General features: G+C 36.1%; 1 protein-coding gene across 1 annotated transcript in view; it reads right to left on the minus strand.

Moving 5' to 3' along the window:
* Positions 1 to 12,499: 12,499 nt before the first annotated feature.
* gpc3 (glypican 3) overlaps positions 12,500 to 14,370 on the minus strand; it is a 296,476-nt gene continuing 294,605 nt past the window's right edge. Inside the window, exon 9 of the transcript XR_015506644.1 lies at positions 12,500 to 14,288. The gene's annotated coding sequence lies outside the window, so the exon portion shown is untranslated. The remainder of the gene's footprint in view (positions 14,289 to 14,370) is intronic.

Consider the following 14,370-nt stretch of genomic DNA (forward strand, 5'->3'; position numbering starts at 1 on the left):
TAAATATGATTTCTATTGATGTTTGGTTTGATAAGATATGACAATATATGGCTGAGATACAATTATTTCAAATAGCGCTGATTTTCCTTAGGCCACAGTGGAATGAACCACCAATAACTCTGACTTATCAGCGGATGTCCTTCCAGCCACAATCCTGCACTGAGAGTACACTAACTTCACAGATCTCCAGTGTTAGAAAACACTCCCACACTCTATGACTCACACACACACACACACACACACACACACACACACACACACACACACACACACACACACACACACACAAACACACACACACACACAAACACACACACACACACTTTGGCCAATTTTAGTTTATCCAATTAACCTACAAAGCATGTCTTTTGACTATTGGGGAAATTCCTCCTGGCCCAGTCAGGACTTTAACCAGTGACCTTCTTGCTGTTAGGTGACAGTGCTAACCCCTGAGACACAGTGCAGCCATATTTGAATCTAAGGGTTAAAAATAAATCCAAATATTAATAATATAAGCTTTAAAGTTGTCCAAATTAAGTTCTTAGCAATGCAAATAGCTAATCAAAACATTTATAGTTGGGCGACACAGTGGCGTAATGCTGTCGCCTCACTGCAAGGTCACTGGTTTGAGTTTCCTCCGGGTGCTCTGGTTTCCCCCACAGTCCAAAGACATGCGCTATAGGTGAATTTAATAAGCTAAAATGTCTATAGTGTATGAGTGTGAATGCAAGAGTATATGGGTGTTTCCCATATTTGGGTTGTGGCTGGAAGGGCATCTGCTGCATAAAACATATGCTGGAAAAGTTGGCGGTTCATTCCACTGTGGCCACCCTTGATTAATAAAGTAACTAAGCTGAAAGGAAAATGAATTAACGAATATATTTATGGTTGGGCGACACAGGCCTCAAAAAGATCTCTGGTTTGAGCCCCGGCTGGTACAGTCTGCATTCCTGTATGGAGTTGGTTTCCGCATGTTCATGTGGGTGCTCTGTTTTCCTCCAAAAACATTCGCTGTAGGTGAATTAGGTAAGCTAAATTGTCTGTAGTATGTATGTTTGTCCTGGTCCTCCAGATTGAGGATTGACTGTTGGGCTAACAACTCACCTCATAAAAACTAGATGTTAAGAGGCACCAATATGCTGTGGCTAAATATCAACTTTAATATAAAATGACTCTGGGAGTAAGTCAGTAAGTATATTTAAGGTCATACATTTCCAAAATGTCTCCATTGAACATGATCTTTAGTTAATTCTCAAATGATTTTTGACATAAAAGAACATTTTTTATGTATTGTTGTCTATTCCTTCAAATATACTCATGAAATATAAGTGGTTCATAGATATTCTGTAGCATTTAAAATCCTGTACCTCCACACAGTAAAGTAAGCAAAAAAACAGAAGGTGACAACAATAGTGTGTTTGAGTACTTATTTAAGGCCCTGGAATTAAAAGGTTGACACTAGTTGACACAATCGTGTTTACACCATGTTATAATCAGTGACTTTTTATCAGCCTATCTTTGAGGGGAAAGTTTTTTTTGTCTGATAGGGCCAAAGATAAGACAATAGCCTTATTTGGCCACAGAAAAGATTTGTGAATAGCCGTGAATTGACATAACTTGTAGGTCACATGATAATGACAAAATGACAAATGTTGTACATCCAGATTACAAACTACAGAAAAACATATTTAAAGTATTTATTTACACATACAAAATGGGTATCCAACCAAGAGAATATGTGATTTAGGATGCAGGGATAATGTGGATTTATTGCATGGGCCCTGATCTTTGCCACTGTTTAAACATGCAATAGTCTTGCACATTTTCTCCAAGTGGCCAAGACTGTAAATGTGGACATCGGGCCAAGCTCAAAGTCTCTCTGTATCACAGTCATCAATCACAGCTCTAAACATATGTGGGAATGTAACCTACTTATCATGATACGTGACAGAGATCTGCAAGGGCTATAATGTGACTAGCAGCCCAATGAGTGTCAGGAGCTATGGGACAGAGGCCCAAAGAAACAGAAAGAGAAGAACATGAAGGAATCTCAGTCCTGACCAAAACATCTCACTTAGATTAGTCTATGACAGTCCTCAGAAACAGCAGGCCGTCTTTCCAACAATGACACAAGCCATAATTAGAGACGGTTTTGAACTGTGCATAAGTGTGGTTGTTGAAAAACTCCTGAGACTTGAGCTTTTTCGGAAAGTAAGGATGTTTAACCACAGATATTTAGACTGCAGAAATAGGCCCAGAGTATCATTTGGAATAAGGAAAAATGTAATAATTATTAATTGGGTTAGATGAAAAAGTCATAGATGGTTTAATAAAGGAACTATTACTGACGGATGACACCTTAATGATGAATTAAGCATGGACGTCATTAAAGTGCTTAGATTTGAGGTTTATGTGGCTGGTGTACAAATCATTTAAAGCTGATGCAAGAGAAAAATGAAGCAAGTTTACACATGAGTTTATTAAACACTCTCTACTATGCTTTTAAACAGAATGGGGCATTAGTTTTTACTATAAAAAGGGATTAGTTGACTTTAAAAAAGTGGGTAAACCTGTTAACTTCTGAAGCGGTTGGATGATTTTACTTTAAAAAGTGAGTAAACTGCTGCTTTTAAAGTGAATAGTTCACTGTGAGCTAAGTGGATTAGTAAGAACTAAATGGTACAAGCATGTAACATGTCAAGGGCACTTCACATTCTTCAGATTTCCCTGTGAAAATTATCTGCAAATTAGCAGTTTTTCATATTTTGTTATTCATGTTTTTATATATTTATTTTCCTCTGTTTAATTATGCTCTTGAATCGCATTATGGGACCTTGATCTCTCTTCAAAAGTTAAAAGTTAAAAATAAGTGACTTTATGAACATTTTTATTAGTTTAAAGTGATATATCATCTGGGTTGGTGTTCCTTGTAATAAACTGCCAGAACATTTCCTGTTATTTATTGACATTTCTTTATATATTATTTCTTATACATTATATTACTTCAAACTACTAAACTATCAATAAATGTCACTTTGTAAAACTGTAGGGTTGAATTTTCAACATCATATGATCCTGTGGGCCAGCCTGAACACCTGCCTGTGATCTACTCACACCTGCAGCTTCTTCACGATGGACATCCAGCATTCTCCAGCCTTCGGTGCCTAGACTTTGGTGCAGCTCTGCACAAGAAGTTTGGCCAGAGGAGAAATAGTGGTGCCCAACTGAGCCTGGTTTCTCTCGAGTTTTTTTTTTCTTGACTTTCATAAATTGGTGAAGATTGTTCCCTGCCTCTGTCAACACTGGCTTGCTTGGTTTGGGACTTGTGGAGCTGTGCATTGATGGATTTACTCTTCAGTGTTTGGACTTTCAGGGCCCTATCATACACCCGGCGCAATGAGGCGCAAGGCGCGGCGCAATAGTCTTTTGCTAGTTTCAGCTTGGCGCAAGACTCGTTTTGAGGCGTTGCGCTACGCTATTTAAATAGCAAATGTCCCACACATTTAAATAGCAAATGCATTAGCCCTCATATGTGCGCCCATAGGCGTTCTGGTCTAAAAAGGGAGGCGTTCTGAGGCGCACTGCAGGTGCGTTGCTATTTTGAGAAACTAAAACAGATTTTTCATTAGACCAAAACAAACCCGGTCTAAACTCCAGCGCAGAGTAGCGCCTCGCTTACACACTGCCTAATACCCACAAGAGAGCAATAGGCAAATATCTTTACATATGAAAAAATTTAAATATTAAGGATATATATAGGATATAATAAGAATAGATATAGGATATAAATATAAAGGATTAAAATATTACAAAACATATTATTTTCTAGTCTACTTAAATATGAAAAACCACTGCTTTTATGTCTTCTTCATCTCGGGAGGCTTTTTCAGTTCATTCATAATAATTTGCTTTTGCATAATGTTATTATTATTATTAGCAGTTGTATTTATTATATCCATATTTAAATTTGTTTTATTAAAAACAAGCTTAGATTTGCCCACCTGTCAGGTTTTAGACCATATGGGGCACAGCATGTGTTTTAGGATATAACTCAGGTTTTTAAGCACACTTCGTTATTATTGTTTATTTATTCGTTTGCTGGAAATTAGAACTGAATTTGAAACGAATAATTGCGCTTAACAAACGCAATGAATTATTTATAGACTAACTGATGTCTGTGCGTAAAGGTTTCCCTATCCAAAAGCGAAAGTGAAAGTAGATCCGTTATCTCTCATTCTCACGCAGTAGATGCTCTGTTTAACAGTTTTCTGTTAAAAAAAACTGTTAACTGTTAACTGTTTGCAAGTGAAATGCTCAGTTTTTCCACTTAGACTTACTTTACGTCCTGTAAATAGCGAATGCGCTTATGGTGCGACGCAGCTGGCTCTTAAAGGGAATGGGAGATGAGACTCTAATTGGTTTATTCTCAAAACACACCTATAACTCATTAAGAAAATAAACTCAAATCTTTCAGACCATGTGCCACGGCGCAATCCGGATTTACCCGGATTTATCCTTAAATTTGCAAAAATGCGTTCTGACACGCCCTGAAAGCGTTTGCGCCCTGCGTTTTGCGCTTTGCTCATGGACCGTCAAAATAGAGCCCTCAATAGTAAAATTTAAACCACAACTGGAGTGAACTAAACTGAACTTAAACTCTTAAAACTGGACTGACGCAGTTTCAATGTACTAAAACTTCAATGTTAAGCTGCTTCGACACAATCTTAAATTGTAAAAGCGCTATAGAAATAAAGATACATTGAATTGAATCAAAAAGTTGACAGAGCAAAGATCAACATCCCATAATGCAATTCATAGCCGTAAATAACACAAAATATGAATCTATTAATTAACAGACATTTTACAGTGTGAGAAGCTGTGGCTAGTGCATCCATGAACAAATCATTTATTTTACTGAGACCCCATTTTTGACACTTCATTTTTGTTCATTAAAGGATTCATTCATCAAAAAATAAAAAATCTGTCAATAATTACTCACCCTCATGTTGCTCCAACACCCTGGGACCTTCGTCAAAGTTCCTTTAAGGCAAGTCATTTCACTCGGCCGCCATCTTTGAAACGCGTCTTGGCCAGTATGCTCAGGCATTCTGTTTGAATGGGGAAACATCAAATTCTCCAAAACTGTTTACCAGACTTACAACAAATTAATTTGAATCAAACAAAATATGCATTTTTTTCAGGTTGCCAGCTAATGTGCATGCGCACTCGAAAAGAAAGCGATCACGACAGCAACCTCATTTATGACCGTGTTACACATTATCATCCTCTGAAAAATGCCTCGTCTAATCGCGCTGCTCTTCTGAAGTAATTCAAAACTGGATGGCTGTCTTGATGGGAAAACCTCCTATAGAAATGACAGCAACTCTTTGTTTGGTTGTTGGTGTTCATGTTATTTCTGTCATGTGATGTGTGTTTGACAGGACGGACTGTACCTCACATTTGTTTCATACAGAGCTTCTCCCTCGGAGAATCGTCAGTCTATATCGATCGATGATTGGCTCCTTTACTAGTAGGCGGGGCTTCATTTACCTTTTTGACCATTACACTTACCCCCATTCAAAACTATACAAGTGACATGTCTTGTGTTTTCCATAGTCTTTGCCTTTGTTCATCTCTGGAACACAAATGAAGATATTTTGAATTAAACCTGAGCTCCCTCATCCTCTATGCAGCAATGGTCATGACTCGTTCAAAGTTCAAAAAGGTAACAAAAACATTGTCAAAGCTGTCTAAGGGGCTGTTCGCATATCGCGTCTAAAAGCACATGGAAAGCGCAAAGTGCATCATTCTTCGCCATTTTTAGCGCTCTCATATTATCTGTTGTTATTAGACGACCATTAACCGTGTTCACAGAAGATGACAAACTGACAAAACATTGCTGCAGCAGTTTGATTTATGGAGGAAATTAAAAAAACATTGTTTGGACGTCCTGTGTTTGGTGAGGTTTTACTTTTTTAAACAAGAGTATTGTTGTAGTTTGATAACATTCAGATTGATCCACTCAAACCATTTGGTCTGTTTCATGGATGTTTTTGGTATTTTTCTGGACTACTTCTAGGTTTTTTGGTATCGGTAGGAACCATTGCTGTCTATGGAGGATGAAGGAGCTCTCAGATTTCGGCTAAAATATCTTAATTTAAGATGAACAAAGGTCTCAGGGCTTTGAAATGACTTGAGTGTGATTAATTTATTTTTGGGTGAACTAATCCTTTTTTCATCACATTTCATCATTAAATGGCTCTATTAAATGATCAATCATTGATTTATTTTACAATCCTAATACAATTTCTTTAGTTGACAATGCTTGATATTTGTGCATCATTTGCAAATCATGTCATCAAGTAAACACATCATTCATGATTCACATGGAAATGGGGTCTTCGTTATATACAGTGCTATAATTGCTAATCGTTTTCCATTGATTACCCTTGAAGTGCATTTACACAGAGACATTTGACATGTCTGGATGTGCTGGAGCATGTGTGTGTTTCCATGTGTTGTTGTGGCTATGTGTGTGCGCGTGTGTGTGCGCGTGTGTGTGTGTGTGTGTGTGTGTGTGTGTATGTGTGTGCGTGTGTGTGTATGTGTTTATGCATGGTTTAGGGGGGAGCTTTTAGCAAACTGACATTCCAACTATTGTGTCCCAGCATTCCTCAGCCAACCCCATTCATGCTGTGTGACCAAAGCTAGGAAAGCCAGTGGCCAATGAGAAGCTGCGGAGGGCTTCTGGGGTTGGCTGATTGTGGGTATGAGAGAGTGGACCGGTGTTACACTCAATAGAAAACAAAAGGTGAGCGCTTTCCTTCTCAGAATACTGAGTAACGGACAAATCCAACAGCTCTGAGATGCTTCTGCATTGGAAGATGGAGATGAGATTATGCAAGTCTGTTTCATGTTCTTGTCAGTTCATTGGTTCCTGGTTTAATTGCACATTTCTAACAAACCTCCATAAAATTACACTTAAAGACAGATTAGATTAAAGGTTTAAAAGGGGATGACATTGGCAAAAACATCACTTTTGCTGCTTGTTCAACTTATTTGAATAAAGTTGAAATAACACACTACTTATGTTTTTTGGCACAACTTGATTATTTTATATTCAAATCACTTAAATTTGTAAAAATGATTATGTGAACTGATTTGCAGTGGTGGAAAGAGTACTGAAAAACCACACTCGAGTAAAAGTACCATTACTTGCCCCAAAATAAACGAATCTGTTTAATTATTACTCTAAGTATGAGTTAAAAGCTGCCCTTTTAAATGTACTCAAGAGTATTGAGTAGTGAGTATTACGTTGTGAACGGCTGATGTGTTTACATGCGATTTGTGCATGTGAAAACGTAACTTTCTTTAGTGCATTTAGTGATTGTTTAAGGCTATTTCAGTCATCATACAGTAGGCATCATTGACATGGAGTCTAAATAGTCTCCCGGTCATTGCGTGTAAAGATTTAGGACATCTTTTTGGACACTTAATGCTTCCTAAAACTGTGCTGCATTTATAAAGTACCCATGTAAGGATGGATGGAAATCACAGGACTTATTAGACCTAGTTATATACTGCACTAAAAATGTACTCAAGGGAAAGTAATAGTACACATTATTAAAACTACTCAGTAAATTACAATTATTAATTAATTATTATTGTAATAAAAAACTAATTAGTGTAGTCAAAAATTATTTTTGCTCTTTGTTTAAGCTACTTATATGAATTAGGCTGAAACATCACAACTCTTGAGTTTTTTGGAGACAATTTAATTGTTTCACGTTTAATCCACTTAAATTTGTGAACACAATTAAGTTAGTTTATTGGATTTTTGTTGGGACAACATGAAGGAATTGCGTGGAACCCAACATTAAGGCTATTTTTAGTTCCCCAAAGAAATGAGAAGAAACAAGTGAAAAGAATAATTTTTAGTGATTATTTATAAAGAATGTTTTAATGATTTTAAAAGTCTTTGGTTTTAGGTATTCTTCATTAAATCAATGGAAATAAGTAACCTTTATTCTTTGTCTGAACAACGGCTAACATTGTTTCTTGTAATTTGTCTGGCATCTAGGTATGAACATTCCCCCAGGGGTATGCATAATTTTGAGCTTGACTGTATGCATTGGGGAAAAAATGAATTGTTTTTTTCATTACTTCTGTCTCTCTTTTATTTTTTTATTAAATATATGTATTGCTACAAACAAACTAACTAACTAACTAACTAACTAACTAAATAACGATAACTAACTAACTAACTAACTAACTAACTAATTAACTAACTAACTAACTAACTAACTAACTAACTAACTAACCAAGCAACTAACTAACCAAGCTACTAACTAACTAACTAACTGATGACTGACTGACTGACTGACTGACTAACTAACTAACCAAGCAACTAACTAACAAACTAACTGACTGACTGACTAACTGACTAACTAACTAACTAACTAACTAACTAACTAACTAACTAACTAACTAATTAACTAACTGACTGACGGGCTGACTAACTGACTAACTAACTAACTAACTAACTAACTAACTAACTAACTAACTAACTGACTGACTGACTGACTGACTGACTGACTAGCTAACTAACTGACAAACTAACTGACTAACTAAGTAACTGACTGACTAACTAGCTAAATAACTAACAGATGAACTAACTGATTGACTAACTAGCTAACTATCTAACTGACGAACTAACTATCTAACTAACTAATTAACTAACTGACTGACTGACTGACTAATGGACTGACTATCTAACTAACTGACTATTTAACTAACTAACTGACTGACTGGCTGACTAACTAATTAACTAAATAAATATTTTTACGTTTATTTGAAGTTGTGATTTTTGATGTGCTCACGTCTCTTAGAATCTGGTTGTGGCCACAAGAAAGCATAGATAATGAGTTGTCATTTTACAATTGACCTAAATTGATTGAGCTCAATGAAACTAATAAATTGTTAAAGACTTGTACTGCAAAACTGGACAGCATTCTCATAGTGGTCCTTAAGTATGAAAATGATTTTTACAGCCGAAACGCAAATACATTGTCCTAGCAACAATTGCAGAACACAATTAGCCTGCCTAACTGTGCCACCCTAAACAAAGAGGACCAGTTGCTGCTAAAAATGGGGGATCCCTGTATAGCCACTTTATTACCCTAAGAAAACATTCAACCTGCGCATTTCAATGGGCCTGTTTGCCCATTCTCACTCGTCCATTAACATTCACAGTGTAACCAACAGCTCTGCTCAGCCTCTCTTGTCTGATAAGCAGCCCCTTACACTGCTTCAGGAGAGAAAAGACACAACGGGATCCAAATCTGCTCAAAACCAAAGTGTAAAAATAAGAGCATTCTGACCTCTCCGACAGATGAGGTTAGTAACAAGATAAAGTCTGTTAAACACAGCGGGGGGATTGTTGTGTGTTTGTCAGAGTGTGTGTTTGTGGGGAGGGGTGACAGAATATAAACACAGACTAAATAAGGTTTAATTTGCAACTTTGGGTGTGAAGCACCACAGGTGTGTCTGACAGCTCTGGTCAGCTGACACCAGATGATCAAGACAAAATGGAGATCAGTGGATTTGATAACGTGCTATTCAATGACACTTTCCTGTAATTACGTCAACATGCAATTAGTTTTTGTTTCTTGAGGCAGTTAATGTTGAAAAGACACACATGCATGGCTAAAAAGAGAATTGCATATACAGTAGATACAAAGGCAAATGGGAGCCTGTGATAAAAAAGTCAGAATTTAGAGATGTTAACTCAAAACCCTGACCTTTTTTCTCTAAAAGATCAGTATTGTCAACATTTTTAAAACAAAACGTTTCAAATACATACTTTTATTTAATTGTAAAGAAAATTCAAAGCAAGTGGCATAGCACAAATTGCATTAAAGTGAAGGCAGGACCTTTAATGAAAAATAGCAAAAGTGCCATGTCATTTAGCCTATTTTGCATCAAAAGAATTAACTACTAACAATGCTTATTTATTGTTTAAATAATGCCTTTTTAAAACATTTAAACTACCCCAAAAATGCTTATGAAATATTTTAGTTCTTGTTCCACCTTGTGCAATCAATGGTTCAAACATTGTATCGTGAAGAAAGTGTCGTGTATCAGGAGGATAATGCACCAATACACACAGCAAGACTGGTGACAGAGTGGTCAAAAAAAAAAAAAAAAAAAAGTGAAGTTGACATCTTCCATGGCCTGCACAGTCACCAGATATAAATATTATTGAGCCACTTTGGAGGTGTTTTAAAGGAGTGAGTCAGAAAATGTTTTCCTCCACCCACATCACTCTGTGACCTGGTTACTGTTCTGCCAGAAGAATAACTTAAAAACCTCTCTGGCAAGATAAAAATCTTGTGAAATAATCCAGTTCTTTTTATTCCAGCTTTAAAAATGTCCAAAATTTCTCTTTTCTGCACAAGTTTGAAAAGTTTGTCCTAGCTCAGTATAGTCAAAAAACCGATTAACCAAATCAAAGTAAAACTATAACCTACCCGCACAAAGAGCAAAAAATGTTTCAAATAACTCAAATAAACAACTCCTTATTTTTGCTCATACAGATAAGAATAAGACATTATTTAAAATGGAATATTTGACTTTTATTTGACTTTTATATTTTTTTAAATGTATGAATCATTTAAGGTGGTGCTCTCACCTCACAGCAAGAAGGTTGTTGGTTCGAGCCTTGGCTGGGCCAGTTGGCGTTTCTGTGTGGAGTTTGCAGGTTCTCCCTGCATTAGCGTGGGTTTACCCGGGTGCACCGGTTTCCCCCACAGTCCAAATACATGCAGTACAGGTGAAATCCCAGAGATGGGTTGCGGCTGGAAGGGCATCCTCTGTGTAAAACATATGCTGTATAAGTTGATGGTTCATTCCGCTGTGGCAACCCCAGATTCATAAAGGCACTAAGCCGAAAAGAAAATCAATAAAATAATACATGTTGTGCCAAGGATTTAATGGAATTACAGTATTTTTTGGTCATTAAATCAAATTAAATAATCTATTAATTAATAATGATCATTTAACGAGCATCAGTTGCGGTACAAGAAAATTACCAGAACTAATAACCCTAACATTTTTGGGGACCTAAATTAAATGGGGCCCAACCACAGTGCGAACAGACTTCAATTTAGGGCTGAACAATATATCCAATTATTATTGTTTTCACGGTAATAGTATATGCCATATCCATATTGCAGAAAGTGTAATAAATGTAATTAAATACAATTCATGGCAAGCATTTATGTGCATAGGTTGTTTATCTAAATCTGACCATTCAGATGGGACCTTTAGTTAGGTAAATCTAGATCTGAAAATACAAGACACGAGAGATAAAAAAGGAAATTTACAACAGCAAATAAGAATCAGAAACAGTTGGGTTTAAGGGTGGGGTTGGATACCATGCCTCCTTTTTAAAATCATACATTTTCTAAAATTTTCAGGCTGGATTTTCCACAGAGGTTTTCAGTCACTTTTGGTGTCTTAAAATCTAAATATTTTCACCTTTTTTAGATTTAATTATCTCTGAAAAGTAGCTATTACAACACAGGCTCATTCTAAAAACGTAGCTCTATATACATTTCTGGAGATTGTGAATTATCTATCCAGAAGTACGTATGGCTGCATTTCTTTTTCATAAATGAACAGTAAGAGGTGGTATGACGCCATTCCTTTTCACGTTTACCAGCTGACCGCTTACCTCCGTATGGATGGCTTTCCGGTTGTTACCAGTTTGTCCAGTTAGTTTAACATGTACATTGGTGGACTTGAGCGCAAAGAGGGAATGAACACAACGGCATGGGTCGAGTCCAGTTAAGAACGGTTCCTGAAAGCAGCTAAATCAAAAACAGAAGCCAAAAATTTAAATAAACAACTAAATAACAGGGTGAGAATGTGGCAAAACATGTTAAAATCAAATGAGGGCTTTTCTTTTTCTGAATTGCAAGTCAATCTGTGCTTTTAAAATACTATTGGTTGGGTTTAAGGAAGGGCGAGGGTGGGTCAGTCAATTGGTTGGTCAGTCAGTAAAACAATCAGTCGACAGCGGCCTCTAGTGGATTTCCGAGAGAACAGCAGGTGCAAATGGCAACTTGCGAGAGAAATTTGAGATCTCAAATAACGCACACAGCAGCCTCTCGTTGATTCACAAAGACAAAAACTGCAAAAAAAAAAAAAAAAAGTCGCTACTTGGACGTATTTGACGGTCTCTGGAAATGTGTATAGAGGTACATTTTCAGAATGAGCCTGGGTTGAGCTATTACCTGTTTATTTTAGTATAATCAAAAGATAATAAAATAAAGTTTTGCAAGTTAGTTATATTGTAAGAAAAATAGTTTTCGCAACACTTAACAATATTGCATATTTTCCCCGTATCGCGCAGCCCTATTCAAGTTCAAATTCCAGCAAGTAACATGCAAATCTCCCTCTACAAAGATTCAGAAATACATCACAACAATCACTACTATTACAACTGCAACTTTAACATTTTTATTTAATGATCATTTACATGAAAACTTTCTCAGATATACCACACAAACGGTATTGTCACAAATAAACAGAATTTGTACTGTAAATGTCCCGGTTTTGAGCAGTATGAATATTCAGAATGTACAGACAGCACAGTTTTTCCACTGATTTAATGTCTGAGTTAACTGTAGACTGGCCTGAATAAAGAGATATATTTTGACCCTTCTTCCCCGTCAGAGGTTATTGATCAGCTCAAGCCAAGCTCGAGTATGCTCGAATGTGCCAAATGGACCCCCCCAACACTGCACAATCAGATCCAGTATAAACAGCATTGCAGAAATCAGAGTTTAATTACAGCACTCAACACACTCCGTTACTGGCAGAAGCACATCCTTCATTTAATACATACCGTGTGACAACAAGCCAATTGTTTCAGTTCAACTGATTGTGTGTGTATGAGAGTATGTGTGTGTCAATATTTTGGCCACATTTATTTTATCCTGGCAGCCTAGTGTTTATATTACTTTTACAGTTTTCTATAAAGTGTATTACTGTATAAATCCAGTGCCTTGCAAAAGACCCTTAAAGAAACAGTTCACTCAATAATTCACATTCTGTCATTTATTCAAACTGTACTCGTTACAAATCTTTACGAGTGTTTTGTCCCCTCTGTTCAACATAAAAGAAGATATTTTGAAGAATGTTGAGTAACCACTGACCAGAGTCTTTTTCTTTTCCTACTAAGAACATCAATGACTACCAGTTTCCAACATCCTTCAAAATATCTTCTTTTGTGTTCCATGAGGTTACGAAAAATAATGATTCTGTTAATTTTTTGGATGAACTATATCCTGTTAAAAATCTGCCTTTTCTCTTTGAATAATTAAAATGCAGTATTTTTATTTGTAAGCACTTAAACTCGAGCAGAAACACGAATTTTACACATATGCAAAATAATTGAATCAGCAAGCACACAATTGGCTTATAATTGGCCTCTACCTGTGACTCATTTAAATAACCACAACATTTTCTGGATCAAAAACCCACAGTTAAGCCATCATTATGCAGGCTGTGAATGATAGCTGTGAAAATCAAAACAAAAGAAAATTACGAAGAAATCTGAGATGAAGTAAAACAAATGTTTGAATTAAGAAATTGGCATCCGAGTGTCTGCATGTCCCAGCGGACACTATAGCCACAACTGTTAGCAAGCGATGGCTATATCAAATTATTCAGATTTAAAAAAAAAAAAAAAAAAAAAAAAGACCTGAATTGGACACAGCAGTTGACCATATTAAAAACTTTGGGAATCATTGACTTTTTGTGGAAGGAGGCCTAAAAAAACTTGTGTTATTTTTAAGAATCACATAAACAGCATTGCATGAAGTATGGGGTCAATGGGGTTGTGAAAAACTGTTTTCAATTTAAAGAAAACAACATTTTTACCATAAAGACTGGTGGTGTTGTAAAATCTGGGGTATCTTGTTACATGCTGTAGGATTAGTTCTGGTTCATCCTACACTGTAAAAAAAAATCTGTTTTTTTACTTTTTTTTTTTTCAGCAGCTGGGGTGCCGGAAAAAAACGTAAAATAACGGCTGTGACTGTAAGATAACGCTGTTAAATTACAGAAATTTACCACAAAATAACGGACTTTAAATTACAGAAATTTACCGTAAGATAATGGCTGTTAAATTACAGAAATGTATCGTAAAATAATAGACTTTAAATTACAAAATTTATTATAAGATATCGGCTGTTAAATTACAAAAATTTACTGTAAAATAACTATTGTTAAATTACAGAAATGTACCACAAGATAACAAACTTTAAATTACAGAAATTTACCGTAAAATAATGGCTATTAAAT

The sequence above is a fragment of the Danio rerio genome, chromosome 14, assembly GCF_052040795.2.
Source record: "Danio rerio strain M-AB ecotype USA chromosome 14, GRCz13ab, whole genome shotgun sequence".
NCBI lineage: Eukaryota > Metazoa > Chordata > Actinopteri > Cypriniformes > Danionidae > Danio > Danio rerio.